The sequence below is a fragment of the Carassius gibelio genome, chromosome B4, assembly GCF_023724105.1.
Source record: "Carassius gibelio isolate Cgi1373 ecotype wild population from Czech Republic chromosome B4, carGib1.2-hapl.c, whole genome shotgun sequence".
In the NCBI taxonomy this organism is placed as follows: domain Eukaryota; kingdom Metazoa; phylum Chordata; class Actinopteri; order Cypriniformes; family Cyprinidae; genus Carassius; species Carassius gibelio.
In genome coordinates, this window is record NC_068399.1 from 5,401,043 (window position 1) to 5,415,539 (window position 14,497).

The 14,497-nt window shown below is 37.0% G+C and overlaps 1 protein-coding gene and 1 long non-coding RNA gene across 4 annotated transcripts in view; both read right to left on the minus strand.

The window, feature by feature from the left end:
* LOC127955967 (gastrula zinc finger protein XlCGF57.1) overlaps positions 1-14,497 on the minus strand; it is a 73,741-nt gene that overhangs the window by 26,289 nt on the left and 32,955 nt on the right. The window lies entirely within an intron of this gene.
* LOC127956113 (uncharacterized) lies at positions 716-2,428 on the minus strand. Its single transcript, XR_008153479.1, has 2 exons — positions 1,875-2,428; positions 716-1,280 (listed from the first exon to the last, which is right to left on the minus strand). It is a non-coding gene; the product is annotated as an uncharacterized LOC127956113 (long non-coding RNA).

Sequence of the window (14,497 nt, forward strand, 5' to 3'; positions counted from 1 at the left end):
TGCATATACACATTTCCCTGAACTAAGTACATTTCTGCAGTTGTTATTATGCTTAAATGAAAACGAAAGGAGGCAGTGGTATTTGATATCATATTTCGTTTTATTGTAAATATACAGAGAGGAAAATTGCAGTAGCCAGCTGAGTAGGCGAGCTGTCTGAAGTTATCAAGTACGCTGCTGTTTATAGATTTACCGGACTTGCGTCGTCGCGGATATCACACTCCTGAGACGAATGCACAAAGTCTGAACCAACTACCGAGGATGCACGTCCAAAATCAACGTACTTTTTTTTTTAAATCAGCGGTACTTTGTATTGAGAAACGCACCTACGTCACCAGTCTATTTGCCTAATCTACCCGGTACTTTACACCACGGTGGAAACGCAGAAAGCAACAGGTCTGGGGGGAAAAAAGTTCTTGGGAAAAAAAGTTCCTGGTACAAATGTTCCGGGTAATTTCGGTGGAAACGCGGCATAAGGGTATTTTTGGGGCCTGGTGAAGTTTTGTCATGCCCTGATATTTGTGCTTTTTCAGTTTCTTATAAATATCTAAATGGGTAATATCTCTGTAAGTCTAATATCACTGTAATCAGCACAAACTGGGCTATAATAATATGTGAAATGCATGCATGTACATGATTGTATTTTTGAGAAAAAAAATGTAATGCATGGTTAGTGAAAAACTAAAAATGTTAAATCACTTGAATAAGGCCATAAAACACATATGCCGCGTTTCCACCGAAATTACCCGGAACATTTTTACCAGGAACTTTTTTTCCCAGGAACTTTTTTCCCCCCAGACCTGTTGCTTTCTGCGTTTCCACCGCGGTGTAAAGTACCGGGTAGATTAGGCAAATAGACTGGTGACGTAGGTCTGCGCGCGTTTCTCAATACAAAGTACTGCTGATTTGTTTGTTTTTTTAAAGTACGCTGATTTTGGACGTGCATCCTCGGTAGTTAGTTCAGACTTTGTGCATTCGACTCGGGAGTGTGATGTCCGCGACGACGCAAGTCCGGTAAATCTATAAACAGCAGCACTTGATAACTTCAGTCAGCTCGTCTTGGCTACTGCAATTTTCCTATTTACAATAAAACGAAATGGGATATAAAATACAACTGCCTCCTTTGGTTTTCATTTAAGCATAATAACAGCTGCAGAAATGTACTTAGTTCAGGGATATGTGTATATGCAGCCATTACAATGAAACGAAATATTATATAAATTTGCCTTTTTTATTTTCATTTTAACATATAGATAAATTGAATACAGACCAAAGAAAACCTGTTAGATTTACCCCGCAGCTGAATTAACGTATATGTTATGTTTAACCACTAAAGACACATCAGAGCCAGCGGCACATATCAGAAGGTCTAGCCGATTTGAGGCTGCATCTCGGCGGATACATGAGGACTGAGCTCTCGCTGATCGAGTGGAATTCACCGTCGCAGAGATCGGCGAAACACATTTTTTAAATAGGCACGGTCTTTATAAATAAACCATAGATTTGCGTTTTAAACAACTACATTCTCGCCTGAAATACTTTTAAAATTACATTTCATGACACAATAACAGTAATATTTGAAAATGATCCAAATAAATGGTGGTTGAACTCAACCAATGCTGCGTGAACTCAGATGGCTTTGGCTACTGTTATTTTCCCCTCAGTATATTTACAATAAAACGAAATAGGATATAAAATACCACTGCCTCCTTTCGTTTTCATTTAAACATAATAACAGCTGCAGAAATGTACTTAGTTCAGGGATATGTGTAACGTTATATACATCCATTACAATGAAACGAAATATTATATAGACTTGCCTTTTTTATTTTCATTTTAACATATAGATAAATTGAATACAGACCAAAGAAAACCTGTTAGATTTACCCCGCAGCTGAATTATATGTTATGTTTAACCACTAAAGACACATCAGAGCCAGCGGCACATATCAGAAGGTCTATCCAAGGTGAGGCTGCCTCTGGGCGGATAGATGATCACTGAGCTCTCCCTGATCGTGTGGAGCTCACCGTCTCAGAGATCGGCGAAACACATTTTTAAATAGGCGCTGTCTTTATAAATAAACAACAGATTTGAGTTTTAAACAACTACATTCTCGCCTGAAATACTTTTAAAATTACATTTCATGACACAATAACAGTAATATTTTGAAAATGTTGATCCGAATAAATGGTGGTTGAACTCAACCAATGCTGCGTCAACTCAACCAATCAGGATGTTTAGCGCCAAAGTCCCGCCCCCGAAAGTTCCTGAACTTTAAAAAAGTACCACCTCGCCAGCAGGGACTTTCTGGGGGGCATTTTTTTACCCGGAACTTTTATTTAGTTCCTGGTTCCTGCGGTGGAAACACACCAAGTACCGGACCAAGTCCCTAGTTCCTGGGTAAAGTTCCTGCGGTGGAAACGCGGCTATACATAACATTGGTTCCCGGGATTTTTGAGAACTGGAGCTTGTAGCCTAGAATTTTTCTTTCTAAATTATGTGAAAATCATCTTGTTTACTCACTCACAGAAAACAATATATTGATTTAAATTTTTTTTAAAGACACTTTTTGTTGGTAAAAGTCATATGCGAGTAGGCGTCAACTATCATGAATATCTGATTGATTTGTTGATTTACACCAGAGAAGACAAAGGCCTGCATAATGAGCTGCATAATGAGCCTCTCATTCAACTGTGCCACTGAGAGGGAGGACTTACAAGAAAGAATGACTAAATGTATAATCAATTGTATTCATATTTTGGAGCATGTATGCATTTATTAATTGTTTTTTAGTTTTAGAGTGATATTTTACTATTAGTCCAGGGACTGCAGATGCAAAATAGACTTCTGGCTAATTCTGGGACATCGTACATTTATGTATTATTGATGTGCATCATCCCTGTCAAATTAACCTGAAAGAAAATAAATTACTTCAAGTAAACATATTAGGTGAAAGAGGTTCAGGTAACAAAAACTGTACTTACTGTACATAAGTGTTAGCATAAGGGCTAATTTAGAAAGGAAAATGTAGTGTAGTCTGATTACTACTACAATATATACAAGTATATGTGTTTGTCTGACATCTGGACATGCTGTGTGGTTTAATCACATAATCATGTAAAATCACTGACACAGTGCAGGAAATTATTTTACTGAAAGTGCAAGATTTACTAGTCATTAGACACTTTTATAACCAGAGGTGAGTATAATTCACTGATTAAACTGCCCTGTCAGTCATTGTCACAGTTAACAAAATCCACATGTGACTCCTACCATACTGGAGAGAAATGAAGAGCTAAGATGATCTGTCAGGGTCTTTCATGACCAGAACTCTCTTCATAAGTTTGCATGCATTTAAAAGTTTATTACCAAACACATTACTATAAATGTTCACAATGTTGCTGCAGCTGAAATATAACGCTAATAGCATTACATAAATATATTTAATCAGGTTAGACATTTATTATTTATCATTCATACCCCTTTCTCTGTTGTCCGTTGGTCTCGCGTATCCGCCATTTTTGTAGTTTTTGAACGCTTTTATGCGTGTTTGTAGTTCTCGATCTGCACTTCGAATTTTAATCTCAAGTAGTAGACCATCCGGGAGTCATTGGCATAATGATATTTAGAACGGATAGTATGCAAATTGGGATGCAGCAAAAGTAATGAGACTCGCGTGCTTTCTATTGACCATAAAGGAGTTGTATTGATTTAAACACTTTAAAGAATTGAACAAAAGCGCTCACCTTTCTTCAGCTGAATTACAGACGCAGCGCAGCCTTATGACGTCACAACACCAGACCAAAATAAAAGTATATTCCGCTTTATTAAACCTTCAAATAATACACAGGCATTGTCATCTTTCCATTGTTAGACACAAACAATAAATTCAAGAAGCTTATAATAAATAAAATAATACTAAAATAGTAAGCATTAAAATAATACTAAAAGCAAATTATATCACAAATTACATTTACACTTACATTTAGTCATTTAGCAGACGTTTTTACCCAAAGCGACTTACAAATGAGGACAATAGAAGCAATCAAGAGACAAAAAGAAACAAAAGAGCAATGATATATAAGTGCTATAACAAGTCTCAGTTAGCTTAAATGCAGAACACGTTCCAAGAGCTTTTAAATGATATGATAAATAAAAAGAAAACTGACAGAATAGAAAAAGAAAAGAGCAAGCTAGTGATAGAGGTCGTTTTAATAATTGTATAAAAAATTAAAAGTAAATGGATAGAATACAAAAAGATTAGAAAGGTAGTTAGATTTTTAATAGTGAGTGTTAAAGTTAGAGGGTCAAATAAAGATGGAAGAGCTGTGTTTTAAGCCGATTCTTGAAGATGGCTAAGGACTCAGCTGCTCGGATTGAGTTGGGGAGTTCATTCCACCAGGAGGGAACATTTAATTTAAAAGTCCAGTAATGAACCAGTGGAAGTTTATGATTAAAAACCTTTCTAAATGAGTTTGATCTGTAACATGAGATTGATGTCACCATGTTTGTTTGCGCTGCAGTTCATAGAGTCCTGTAAATCAGATTTATAGCATGTGACTTCATCAATTTCTCCTGAAATACAAGGAGACCGGTCACTGGGAGAAAAAAAAATTATTATTATTATAATAATTAATTATATAATTATACCCACCCTTACTATTATGACTAGACTATATTATTATTATCATTATTATTACTAGTATCACAATTTTCTTTCCTGTGATTAAATGCATACAATGTTTTAAAGTAAAAAACAAACAAACAAACAGGGTCTTGTTTATCCACCAGCATGCGTTATTGCATCAAGTCAGCCAACACCAGTAGAAACTTGAGCTGAAAACATTTTACTGCCAGCGTCAGCAGGAGATCCTCCTGTCCTTCATGCAGAGCATCCAGGAAGCACACAAGACACAGAACTGCCACCTTCAGTCGAAAATACAAAGAAAAGGAAGCATGCAAATGAGCTGGATGAGGAATTAAACTATAACCGCTTTAGTAGGCTTCTCAAGCGTGAATACTCAAAAAGTAGAAGAGGAGATCCTGAAAATAAAAAGTGAATGCAAACAAATAGATCTAGAAAATGTTAAGTTAAACATGGAGATCATTCAGTTACAAAAGGAGTTAAATCCTCTTGGCTAAACCCTCAATGTTGTTGAAATGTAGTGTCATTCAGATTTATTCTTTTAGAGGCCAGTATTCCAGTATTGTTCAAGTATGTCGTTTATTACATTTTTTTAATGTAAATACTTTTCGTAACATGATATTTAAAGTTATTTTTATAGTTTAATATAGTATTTATTGTATGCGTATTTATTGTATGCGTAATGTATTTATTTGTTGTAAAGACACCATACGATTTAATTTGACAAGAAAAGACAAGATAGGTTTTAATTTAAGCAGAACAGATTTTTTCTCTCAAGAACTCATTAATATAACAAATTTAAGTAATTGAATGCACAACTAGAAAATATTAGATTTTAGATATCCATAAGTGAAATTAGTAATACAAAGATCTCCTATAATATATGGAATTTATAGTTTACTTAAAATAACCTATCCAATAAAATATCCAAATGATGATGTTTGTCTCATAAAATTTGTCTACGAACATGCGGTTCTTCATTATTGATCACAAGCTCATCGATGTGATCTAATCAGGCTGCCATCTATTTTCAACCATTATTCATGGGCAGACACCTCCATAAATATTTAGTTGGAACGTAGAGTTACGTTTAAACTAAGTTTAATGGTGCAATGCAAAAATATTTAGTAATGCGCAAGTTGTAACTTGGTGTCTTTATTATCTATAATAGGTTACGTTGTAACGTGTGCACAGCTGGTGCAACCGGACCCTGATAATGCAACCAAGACTAGTTTTTATGTAGCACTCTCTGCAGTACTTTACTCTATACTTCCCCATGACAAAATCGTACTACTGGACAGACCATTGCGTAGTACATGCAACTATGAGATTGCACATTTGCCCGGCTGTTTAAAGACAGAAGCCTAGACAAAGTCTCAATGTTTAGACTTTCAATGAGCTTACTATAAGAAGTGCACTTTCCAATATAATTTCCACTAAGATGCAATCCCTGACAATCCCACGGTGCCTCCTTGCTAGATTGGTTTCTTGAAGTGTCTTGGAGATTCTTCTGGATTGAGTCTGTCTCAGTTTGTTCTGTTTCTTCATGTCATTCCATAGAGACAGATGAGGGTGAGATCAGACATCTACCGCCCTCTCGCGGCTGTAGACGGTAATGTTTTCTCTTGGTTCATTTCTCTTAGTTCATTATTACTCTTGGTTCATGTCAAATTAATTTTGATAAATAAGTCGCTCGTACGTACCTGAATTTCCTTGATGAGAAGGTGAACAGATTCACCAAAGTAGATGATTAAACATTTAAGAACTGATTCCCTCCTTGTGTTGATGTCCGCGACCTAAACAAAACGAATTCATAAAAATTACATACTTTTTTACCACTTACAGGAAAAAAACTGTGTGAAACAGATTATATTAAAACATAATAAAAAATGTGAGCGTTCGCATTCGAGCATTTTTATATAACGTCATGCCTGCCTTTAAAGACCACATTTAGCCTATATGTGCAAAATGCTCACAATGTTAGTGTTAGGTGCATCATACTTCGTGCTATAAATCACTATTTTTAAATCATAAACAAGGCTCAAAGTAGCCTCAGACTTCGTTGATAGTATAATTAAGGATCTAACATTTTAAAAAGGCATTGAGAACTTTGGAAGTGTACATATACTTTTTATTAAAACACAAAACCCTGACTTCTCCAGTAGCAGAATAATGTATGTATGCAATATACTTTTGGTCCATTTCAGTTAATTTTGAGCACAAACGATTGAGTTGTCAGGGTTTTAAATGTCATAATTGGTATCATACAGGGCTGTAGAGTGTGACATTTGTTGCACATGCTACAAAAGAAATCAGTCTGTGCTGACAACTTTCAGGCTTCTGGTGCTAAAAAATCTTTCAACCTTTGTAGCACCAGTGCTACGTGCAAAAAAAGTTAACGTACCATCCTGTTAAAGCGACCATAGAACAGAACGGTTAAGGTAATATCAAACATATTTGATTCAGTCTGAATCAGTCGCAATTGTACAAACCTCATCTATGCTATGTAAAATCCTGCCAGTCCTTTCCTTTGTCACGCCACCCTTACTCTGTATTATCTGTACAAGTTTCGTGCCTGTCCAGCTGCTGTAAGAATTTTGTCTCCAAGGGCACCGTCGTGATTCTCATGAACTCGGCACTGATCTAAAAAATTAAAACAGCAGAAAATACAAAGTTTGGGATTAATAATTGACAAAACTATTTAAATTAGTGACAAAAGCTGTAATCAAATTACTGTTATAAATACCAAATGAACAAGAATCAACATAGTTTTGCACCAAAACTGACCTCTTCCATGTGAAAAAGGGCTGGCCACCTCTCCACAACATTTGCAATTCTCACCTGCTCATGCACTATTTCTTGCCTCCGGTACCCAAACGTCTTGGCCATCTTCTCTTTAACAGTTTGCCAGTTATTTCTTATCTGAAGTTCAGTCAAAAGAGAAACTCTTTCCGGTTCCATGCTTTCTGGTGTCTCACCATTTGGTAAGGGTGGGAAATAGTTCAACTCTGCTCTTCTAGGCCTCTTCCAATTCTTTGCAGGGTAGGAGTCCTCCTGAGATTTGGATTTAAAAGAATTCAGGGAGAGCTCAGCTGATGTACCATGCGCCTTAAGTAGAGTCCGGTAGTTTGCCATCTTAACCTTGATTCTTTGTTGCCAGCCACAACTCCCCCCAAAGGGCCCTTGTTGAGTTAAGCAGAGGTATTTTTTAATCAATGCATCTGCATCATCTTTGCAGTCGGAACCTGTTGGGTAGCCTTTGTAGCTGTAAATTGCCTCAGTTAGCTTTTCTAATATGTCTGAAAGCATTTTGGTGCCAACTGTCAGTGTAGTTTGGCTGTTTGCAAACTCAATGTTTGCCCTCTGCAATTGACACTCAGTGTTGGACGAAAAGAGTGGGTTTTGGAAGGCCTTTGGCCACTGCTCTTTTCTTAAACAGTCTGTGTGGCTAGACAGAGCAATGTTGCTAGGCAGTGCAGACAGCAAGCTGGGGCAGTCTTCACTGTCAATGTCGAGAGAAAGGGTGCTTCTCATTGGGGTATTAACTGGGTACAGGACAACAGTGGGGGCTTCAGGGTATAGCTGGATCACTTTAAGAATGGTGTGGTCCTTAATTACAGATGTTGAGGTCACATTAATAAACATATCTCCAAAATCAGTGTCTTCATAATGCAGCCGTATATGGCCTCTTGAGTCCACATGCATTCTTCACCTCCTCAATGTGGTCTTCCACAGCATTGGGAATGTGCAGCTCCATTCTCATGCAATCATTTTCACCACAAGTGCTGTTTCCGCCATGGTGTACTGAGAGAAATTAGTAATAAAAGTAGATGGACAGAGTAGAAACAGAAAAACAGAATGAGAGAGAAAGAGAGAGTGGAAAATAGTGTTGCTTTCGTCAACGAAAATTTTGACTAAATATCTTTGTCAACGAACCTTTATCACGTGACGAAAACGAGCGGAGACGCAACGTAAATGCTGATCATGTGACGATAACTATAATTAAATGTATAATGCATTATCGTTGACGAATAAAAACGAGACTTAATGTGGTCTACAAAATAAAAACTATGCTAAAATGTCTCTTAATTTTTGTTGACCAAAACGAGACGAGACGAAATGTTATAACCTTATTTCGTCTCGTTTATTCGTAGTATTTTTGCAGTAATTTCTGTTTCCTGCTGTGTCTCCCTTTCGGGAGGCTGCATCAGGTTGCACTGCGCAGACGCAGGCGACGTCACTTCCTCAAGCCTCACTCGCGGCATTATTTAGATATTTAGACTGCGGTGAGTGTCATGGTTAGTGTATGTAAACGACAACAAAGTTAAGTCTATTAGCCTGACAGAGAGAAAGGGTCCGATGGCCGGCCAGCCGGGGTTCATCTTTGGAAGAAAAAGAATAGAAAACTGAATGTGTTGTGAAAAAAGATGGGGAGAAATGCGGCCACAAAATCACCGGAAAAAACACCACAAACCATAAGAGACATCTCAAGGCATTCCATAATGAAAGCTCTATATTAGAAAGCTCATGCCAAGCCAACTCATGAGGATGTGGTTAATGTGTCTCATTTTAATGTTAGCTTTAGACGTTAGCCACTGGAGCTGAAAACGACTGAGACAAACGTGTGTGTGTGTGTATATTTGTTTGTGAGTGTGTGTGTGTGTGTATGTGTGTGTGTTTATGTGAGAGAGTGTAAAGTGGGTTCTTAGTTCCTACCTGACTGACTGACATCCCTTGTTGGCCAAATACTTTAGCTAGTTTTTTTAAATTCACATAGCAATCACTCTGAACTGAATTTGGCATCAACAACATGACTTTGAAAGTTTGAATACCGTATTCTAGATAAGTATTCTAGATTCTAGAAAATTTTGGTTTATATTTTGGTCTATACTACTAGGTACTTACACTATATTGACTGGGTTAAATAGAATTGCATTACCAAAAAGAGGCTAAAATACAATTTTCATTGACTAAAACTTGACTAAAAATGTCATAAGTTTTTGTCGACTAAAACTAGACTAAAATAGTCATGGATAATTCTGACTAAAATAAGACTAAAATGCTCAGACTTTTAGTTGACTAAAACTAGACTAGACTAAAAAGAGTATGAACGTGACTAAAACTAATAAAAACTAAAATGACAGCTTGACACAAAGACTAGACTAAAACTAAAATTAAAACAGGCCGCCAAAAACAACACTAGTGGAAAAAGACCGTAACATTTTTAGACATTTAGACAATCAGCTCAAAGTAAAACCTAAACTTATAGGCCTATTCAAATAACTAATATGGCAACAGGCTACAAAAGAATGATAAAATACTAGAACACATGCAAGGGCACGGATTTCCCAATTAGGCAGCTAGCCACAATGTCGTCTGCACTGGACTGATATCAAATGTACATGAAAAATGGGTGCATGAAACTTAAGTATTGAATTAATTTTTGGACTCAATTTTGTGTTGCATTTTAAGGGATACATGCAAAAACACAAAACCACTCGATAAATTCTGACCTTAAATATGTATGTATTTTTTCAGAGTAATGAGCCTCATTCCCCCAACTGTGTAGTCCACTAATGGGTATGGATCGTTCAGCTCATTTGGATGAAGGAGTTTTATCTCCTTTGTGGGACATGGTTTCAGTTCATAAGCTCTATAGTGTTCCCAGAGCCATGAAGCCAACTTCTTAACAACGAAAAGCAGTGTATCCTGGACAATAACCATTTGTATAATCTCAGCAAATTCAGGCATCCCTGCCAATGAGCCATGTGGAATAATCATCCCATTCCTGTAGTTGAGGCTGTTGTAAGATGCATTTTGAGTCAAAAACACTGCATCCAAGTCTGCGTATCTCCACCTGATGGCAAATGCAATGTCCTCTTTCAAACCATGAAGTGGAACTGATGCACCACATGCTACTTGTAAAGGCGGTTTAGGTAGGCTGCAGATGTAAAGCTGATGTGCCATGGCAAATTGATGCCTTTCTGCTAAAGAAAGCAGCACATTTTTGAAGCATCCTGAGTGTCGAACTACTCTTTTGAAGAAACTGTGCTTTGATTCGAAGTGTATGGTCCATAGTTCAACTAAAGGTCCAAAGTCACAAATTAACTGAGGGTAGTGCTGCAAACAATGATGTTTCGGCAAGAAATCTGAGTCAGGGAAAACCTCCTTAAATCTGACTTGGTGCTCAGTGTTCTTAAAGCTTAAGTATGCAATGGATTCTTCAGTTTGCACGGGAGAAACAACAAGGTTCACAATGTCCTTCAGATCTGAGAGTAGTTGCCAGGCTGGTTCTCCTGCAGGCACAGTCTGTCCAATTAATAGAGGAAGAAATCTGATTAAACTCCAATTTTCATGGCAGTCACACACAACTGTTCTCCTGGAAGCAAACGTCACTGGAACAGCATGGGGGCGGTTTGTTTTATCAGTCCATTGGTAAGGAAAATCTCCTTTTATCTTATTCAGATATGATAAAATAAAATATTTTTTTGAAATGATAACAGTTAAACATAGGGCAATTTCGAAAGGAACTATTCCCTCAAATAAGTCATGAGCGATGTCAGGGGGACACCAGTAGTTACATTAAAGTTACGTTTTTCTGACAGAACACATGTAGCCTTGACACCACAATAGCTGTTCAAACCATTGTCTTTAACCCCTTACTAGTAACCCCCCTTTTTTGGCATGGAGACCGAAATTACATACCCAAAATAAAAAGGTTTCTGCTCATGATTCTTTCTGACTAGATAAATAATCAACCTTTGTTCACAAAGCTGACACTTTAAAGTTTACTGTTCAGGAATCAGAATCACTCAGACTGTTATGATAATAGAGATATATAAGCTCAAACATAAAAACAAAAATAAAAATATTAAAAACATATGTTTTAAATGTATTTAAAAAAATGTTGATGTAGGAAATGAGTTTGAAAACACAGTGTAGCTAAGGCCACAAGTCTTCCAAGACTTCATAAAAAATTTCATAATCGAATCTGTAAAACTGTGAATTTTATGAAATATTTTCTAAGGCCATGTCATGTGTGTTTTTAGAGAAGGCTAATCAGATTGATTTATGGCCCTTGTCATCTCTGTAAGATCTCACATGTAAACTTTCCTGTGCTCTTTGTGTATGTTTCACTGTTGAAAACTGCCCGAATCATGATTGTATTGTTCTCACCAAACGAGTCTTTCACACCTCCGCCAAGTATGACACATTATCCGCATTATTCTTTTATCATTATTCTTTTGTTTTTATTCCACCTTTATTAGCCTTGATTGTGGTTTTTCAGGCTTTACAAAGCAACAAAGCAGCGATCTCACTTCAGTCTCTCTTTGCATTTAGCCCTTATTTATCAAAAGTCTTACTATAAAAATACAACAAAACATTTTCTTACGACCTTACGTGAATTATTGAGACAAAAATGCATTATGAAGAAGAAAAGCACCTGCTATTAGTAGCATTGGTGCTAACGTTAGCATCAAGCTACATCTGACAATTTATGAAATTATTAGTACACTTTTACTCAAAACTCACTTTAAACCCCGATCGAGTGTTTATAATAACTTCCTTTAGCGATCAGGGGTGGAATTTGGTCGTTTACTGTTGTAAAAATATGTTATTTGTAGCCTTTTTCATCGCTGCACAAGTTAGCATTTCCGATGTACATTTTCGATTTTTTTTATAAAAACGCCCCAGATCTCAAGAAATTCTCATACCAAGCTTTACTATCGTAATCGCGGCTTTATTATTCGGATATTTTGTGTGTACAGAGGTGTTTCAGTGTTGTTTTGGCCAGATAACTACCAGGAAGTGTGCAGGAAGCATGTGACACGATGGGGCGGTGTCCAGATATGAAACTCTAAGATTGATGTTTGAAAGACCCAATCAGAGTCTGAGTCACACACCGCACGAGCTGTGACTACTGCACGCACACAGAGATCGCTGGGAGAGGCTGTTTATCATCTGATCGCGTAAATCCGTGGAAAATGAATAGAAATGACGATTCTGTCTGAAGAAATATGAAGTAAACATCAGTAAATATATCCATATATCTCCGCAGATATGCATCTTTGGTCTGTAAATCCTTATTGACGCTGTTCAGTGAGTCTATGTGAACACAAATAAACCGCTCTTGACGTGACTTTATATGAGTGAGTTGTGAATTTCTATTCAAAATGTGGCATAATACGGATTTATTATTTTGCACTCCTGACATAAATCACTAAATATCTGTCACTGCAACAATGTTTTATCAAAATATTGGTCAAATATCGAAGCTTGAGTCTTTAAACTTTCCATTGATGCACAGTTTGTCCAGATGAAGTAAGACAGTGATGTTTAATGTGCTGTGAAAGTGAAACAATAATAAACTGGGGCCGTCAGCGATGTTTGCACGCAAAGGGGTTAATGGTCTTAAGATGACTTGTGTGAGTGTCTTCAGTTCTAAGAGGGAAACTAAAAGATCCAAGTTTCCAACTTTTTGGCTGTACAAAATCTACAAAAGTAACTGCCAGAAAAACTCTCCACAAACCCAGCAATACCATGCGCCCCCAAGATTGTCTGCCACAACACACTGCACTGTACCCTTTAAAGTTTTCCCCAACTCAAAACTCTGTGCTGTTCTAAGGTTATGAGTGTGACGATCGTGTTCAGTGAGACACAGGAGAGAGTAGATCCAATTGCAGATGTTCTTTATTTAGGATAATCCAAATCGTGGTTGAAACAAGCCAAGGTCAAAACCAAACAAGCAGTCCAAAATAAACAAGGAGAATCTTGGAAAACACAAAAGGTAAGGACTCCACACAAACAACAGGAAAAGACTGGTATTTATAGGGAGGCTAATGACAATAAAGTGAATGCACATGGTGCAATTAACAGGAGTGCAATTACTGTGATGACAGGACATGAAGACTAGAGGAATTCTAGTGCCTACGGTGAAGTGCCTAAGGGGAAGTGAGCCCACTAGTGGACACCCAGGGAAACACAGACTAGACATTGAGATCATTGATCAAAGGATTTAAGACTTTTGTCAAAACCATAATCTTTGACATCATTGTTGTTAATCAGAGCAGCTAGATAAATACTGAATAAAGAGGAGTGGTAGACATGGAGCAGATTGCACAGAGTCCAATACAATGCACACACCTGTTTTTTTTTTCGTGAAGTCCTAAGGGGGTTACAAATTTCAAAATCATCAATATACAAGATCAGCGAAATTGCACATTCTTTGGAGAGCATACTTTTTCTTTTACAGTTGTTTGACTCCCAAAATGATCTGTACACACATTTTCCACCCTCTTCTATTGGAAATTTCTCTTTCAAATTGTCAGCCTTATTGAGTATTATTTCACAATTTAGCAGTTGTTGCAGGGATTTTAGTAAAGGGACATACTGAAAAGACTTTCTATTCTGATGATCTAATATATATTCTACTGGTTCTACAACACTGAAGTTTTTCCTGTAGTATGCCTTGCATTTCCAAGCGCTTGACAATGGACCATGGTTTCCTATTGCAGCCTGAATGGGATTTTCAGTGCAAAGAACAGTAGCCAACTCCTTTACAACTGATCCCTGAACTTCACAATTTATTTTTTTCAAAAAGTCACAAATAGTCTTTTGAGTGAAAGATACAGGGTCAGTACCGATTATATACTTCAGCTCCTCCAGAAGTTCATTCACAGCTGCACTTTGCACAAGATAAGAATTTTATAATTTAAGCAATACTGAAGCAAGTTTCAGTTCAATTACTTTTGGGGAATCAGTTTCTTCTGGTACAACAGTAGGCTCTTCAAATGTAAAATCTTCATATGGTACATCATCAAGCTCAGCATCACATTTTTCCAAAGACTCCA